Below are 5,287 nucleotides of genomic sequence, written 5' to 3' on the forward strand. Positions count from 1 at the left end.
CCTGACATCTAAATGACAACTAAAAGGAAAAGTCTATTTCTAAGGGTAGAGAGATATCTACAAAACCCTTTTATGTACAGAGGCATCTTTAGAGATGCAGCCCACTAAACCTCTTTGCCACTCTCCTGCGGTGTCACTGCACACATTTTCATATATAAATGATCTATCCTCCACAGCATTAAGATTTTAAAATTTCCCACTGGGAAGATGGGAGAGGCTTTCTGTTTTAAATCCAATTGCTACATCATTAGATGAATTCCAGAGAGATCACAGCACGAGAGGAGCAGAGGATTAATTTATAACCCTTCCTTCCCCAGCAATAACATTCACAAAATAAGCACTTAAGAAGGTGGCAAAATGTCCTTCTCTAACCAGCATTTTTATTTCCCTTTCACCATGTTGATAGGGACCAGCAAAAGATGGTGGACTGCTATAAGAAACCTGTGGCCTTTATTGGGAAACCTCCAGAGATCCATATGTGGACAATAGGAGAAAGCTTTTTAAAGGCTAATTTAGATGATAGTAGAATATCTCAAATCATATGTTTCAAATTCTGAGGTAAATTATTCTATCTACTCTAGTTACACAGCCTAGAAGCTGAAGAGGCACAGCACCACTTTAGATGCTTTTAGCTTCCCCGATTTTCTGCCTGCAAAATTTTCAGATGCAACAAGTAAAAACCCAGGTAATAAGAATTCAGGTAGTGTTGATATTTGAAAGGGCATCATCATTTATTTACCACTGATGGCAAATAAAATGCAAAACAAAATGGAGCTTCTCTGAGGACAATGTAGTGATGAGGTAAGATTAAACTACATCAAACAATAATGAGAAATAATACCATCTGACATATTAATAGAGCTCAGGGAAGCTGAGAGGAATAGCTGCTTTTGTGCGGAATTAGTAAAATGGAAACAGGGAACATTTGTTGCCCAGAAAAATTTTCATACCCTATTTCCCTTGTAGTATGAGCAAGAGAGGCTGTGGAAGCACCACAACTATCCTGTCAGGGAGATTTACTTATTTTATTTATTTATTTATTTGGAAAGCTGGCAGGCCAGGTTCCAGACCCAGAGCTCCCATCCTCACCCCAGCTCCTGCCAACCTAGTAATTCAAAAGTATGCAAATGCGAGTAGATAAATAATGTGAAGGGTTAATATCTATTTATAATAAGGAGCCTTGGTAGTACAGTGGTTTAATGCACCCTGTAATTAACACAGCTGCCTGCAATTTCTGCAGGTTCGAATCTTACCAGGCTCAAGGTTGACTCAGCCTTCCATCCTTTCTAAGGTAGGTTAAATGAGGATCCAGTTTGTGGGGGCAATAAGCTGACTTTGTATAAATATACAAAAGTATGAAGGCTATTGCTTAATGCATTGTAAACCGCCCTGAGTCTCCGGAGAAGGGCGGCATATAAATCAAATAAAAATAAATAAATAAATAAATAAATAAATAAATAAATAAATAATGCCTTGGTAAGGCCTCACTGGGAATACTGCATCCAGTTTTGGTCACCATGATGTAAAAAAAGATGTTGAGAATCTAGAAAGAGTGCAGAGAAGAACAACAAAGATGATTAGGGGACTGGAGGCTAAAACACACGAAGAACAGTTGCAGGAACTGGGTATGTCTAGTTTAATGAAAAGAAAGACTGGGGTGACATGATAGCAGTGTTCCAATATTTCAGGGGCTGCCACAAAGAAGAGGGAATCAAACTATTCTGCAAAGCACCTGAGGGCAGGACAAGAAGCAGTGGGTGGAAACTAATCAAGGAGAGATCCAACCTAGAACTGCGGATAAATTTCCTGACACTGACAACAATTAATCAAGGGATTCTCCAGAAGTCGTGGGTGCACCAACACTGGAAGATTTTAAGAAGAGATTGGACAACTATTTGTCTGAAATGGTATAGGGTTTCCTGCCTGAGGACGGGGTTCAACTAGAAGACCTCCAAGGTGCCTTCCAACTCTGTTAATTATTCTATTCTATTCTATTCTATTCTATTCTATTCTATTCTATTCTATTCTATTCTATTCTATTCTATTCTATTCTACTCTACTCTACTCTACTCTACTCTACTCTACTCTACTCTAAATAGGTACCACTTCAATGGGAAAGTAACAGTTCTCCATGATGTCATACTGGTCACATGACTGCAGAAATGTCTTCAGATAGTGCTGGTTCAATGGCCTTGAAAGGGAGATGAGCCTAGAGTCAGCAATGACTAGTGGAATAAAATATGCAGGGCCTCCTTTACCCTTCTCCCTTTTAATTATTTATCTATGAGATTTACATCGCTACCCTTCTCACAAAACATGACTCTGGGCAACTTCTAATAAATGAAGACGGTATGAGAAACTTTACTACGGAGCTGCCCATGGTTTTATGAATATAGCAAACTCACCACCCAGCTCTGAAGATGAGCAGAAATCTCCTCATCAAATCGTCAGGGATTTGATGGAGAAACAGAAGGCGACAATAGACTTAGGGAATGTCTCGAAGCTATGTATGGCCTACCTCCAATCTGTGCTGGGCAGATGCCGTATTAATTTTCTACAGTGCTCCCATTGTCAAGTCATTATTTTTTAGGGGGAAAAGCCAGGCGGAACTAACTGTGGGGTGGGTAGGGGGGAAGAGAAGGAGAAGATAATAAGGACCTGCTGCTGATGATGCCTCCACACATTCAGGGTTGATCCTAAATGACATGAAAAATGGACACAGGAATAAATAGGTTGCAGCTCATCTCTAATTATCATCTTATTCCATCCATGACAGGAGATGTCTTAAGTGTGTATTTCTGAGCCTAAGAACATTTTGGGGGATATTATTAGCAGAGATGCAAAATAAAGCAGAACTCTTCCAAAAGAAGCACACCAAAGGAGTCTTACCATCTGTCTCGCCTAAAGCAACTTTTATAATGAGAGAACAGCCTTTCCCCTCTCCCTGAATATTTTAACAAGAGGCTCTGTAAGGAGAAAATGCTTTATTACAAATCGTCCATATTTCCGAGGTCTTTAAGAAGGGTTCTGTCATGTTTTAAGGAAAGCAAGAGCTTTCTCAGCTGTTTTGTTGCCATCGTCTTGGCGTTATTCTGAGCCACTTCAGTTTTAAACAGTTTGTTCAGACTTGTTGTATATTTAGAGAAAAAGCCTTACAGCAGTGCAGGATTCAAATTAACTTTTTTTTTTTAAAGGCTTAATGTGCTTTGAAGTGCTTTTCTATTTCTGCCTGCTTTCAGCATAACCTTGGCTTTGACTTTTAGGAGGGAAAAAGCAGTTCATACATATCCAAGTAACCGTCTACAACATAATACTTGGCACGATTGTCTGACCCATCTGGAATCCTGATCGTCTATTCTGTCCTCTTGAAACAACTTTGCAGTCATGAATAAGAGACGTCCTAATGGAAAGCAGCAAGATATCCAGCAAACAAGACCCACATCATAATCGTGCAACATGTATAATGGAAGACAAGTAGTAAAACAGGGCGATGGCTTCGGAGTAGAACGAAATACCTTCGCTTCTGATGAGAAAATGTGCACATGGACCTCAGCTCCTTGTGTAGATTTTGACAATTTCAAAAATACTATGGTTAGTTCTTTAATATTTGCTGTTATTTGTTACTGGACCATCCAGTATGGGGTTGGTCAGAAAAAATCAAGGTAATGGTTGCACAATCAAAACCCCAACACCAATTCCCGAGTGATTTTACATATTATTTTTTTCTTGTATCAGCTTTACATACAATATTCTGTTCAGATCACACACAGTTTCAGCTGCTGCAAATAAATAAATAACGTACATTACATGCTAGCATTAAGAGATACCCAATGCAGGAAAAGCTTCCTAGGCATGGCATTAGGATTAGGGAACTAGAGGTTAAAACATACAAAAAACGGTTGCAGGAATTGGGTACATCTAATTTAATGAAAAGAAGGACTAGGGATGATATGATAGCAGTATTCCAGGTATTTGAGGGGCTGTCACAGAGAAGAGGGGGTCAACCTATTCTCCAAAGCACCTGAAGGCAGGACAAGAAGCAATGGGTGGAAATTACTGTATTCAAGGAGAGAACCAACCTAGAAACAAGGAGAAATTTCCAGTGGAACGACTTGCCTGAGAAGTTACGAGGGTTTTAAGAAGAGATTGGACAACCATTTGTCAGTGGTGGGTTGCCCCCAGTTTGGACCAGTTCGCAAGAATCGGTAGTAAAACCGGTGGGAGGCCCCGCCCACTGCCCCGGATGTCATCATCAGCGATCTGCACATGCGCAGAAGCAAGGCACGTGTGCTCGCTTCACTTGCGCGCATTCTTATCCCATTACAAATCGGTAGTAAAGGTAAGTAGACCCCACCCCTGCCATTTGTCTGAAATGGTATAGGATTTCCTGCCTGAGCAGGGGATTGACTAGAAGATTTCCAAGGTTCCTTCCAACTCTGTTATCCTTTTTATCTCTGACTCTTCATAATATATTAATGAGCTACAGTACTTGTCAAGTATACTGGAGCTGATTATTGGAATCCATTATTGTTTGGCACTATAGGAGAATTAAATCCAATCAGGAAAAAAAATCAGTTTCAATGATCTATGTTTCAAGTAAGAAAAATTTCTTTGGAGACCACAGATGGAGGGCTAAATGATATTTTTAATTTAAAGTGAAAGAAGAAACATAATTCTCACCCACAGTTGCAGCAGGAATCTTGACAAGCTAGCAGAAAGAATAAGATTAACACATGCACCCTTACACTATACACAAGCTCAGTTAGGCAGTTTCCACACTTTTAACATTTATTTTGGAACAGCTGTTTTCACACAAATAATCAAATTGTTTAATGTGTACCTACACTGGATTGCAAACATGTATGATGCCATAATATTCGCAAGCGACTAACTAAAGGCTAATATTTTGAACAGGAAAAAAGCATTTACAGAATATGAAGTTAAACCACAACACAGGTAGATATTTTTGGATAAGGAGAATCCTTCTCCTTATCAAAATACTTCTGATAAAATGGCATGTTGAACCAAAGGATTGTGTTGTGGCCCGTCAGCGGCCTGTGCAGCTAGTAGCTGATTCTGACAGCGAGGAGGCTGGTGTGGTGCTGCGCCAGCAGCCTGTGCAGTTGGCACTTGAGTCGGACAATGAGGAGGCTGGAGAAGATGTGGTGCCAGAGGCGGGGATTCAGCCAGGGCCTTCAGAACCTCCAGAAGCTCCCATAAGTGAAGAGGAAGAAGAGGAGGAGCCTCTTTTCGATGCACAAGTGCGCAGAGCTGCGAAAAGGCAGGA

The sequence above is a fragment of the Pantherophis guttatus genome, chromosome 6 (genome assembly GCF_059756535.1).
Source record: "Pantherophis guttatus breed Tessera chromosome 6, ASM5975653v1, whole genome shotgun sequence".
Lineage (NCBI taxonomy): Eukaryota > Metazoa > Chordata > Lepidosauria > Squamata > Colubridae > Pantherophis > Pantherophis guttatus.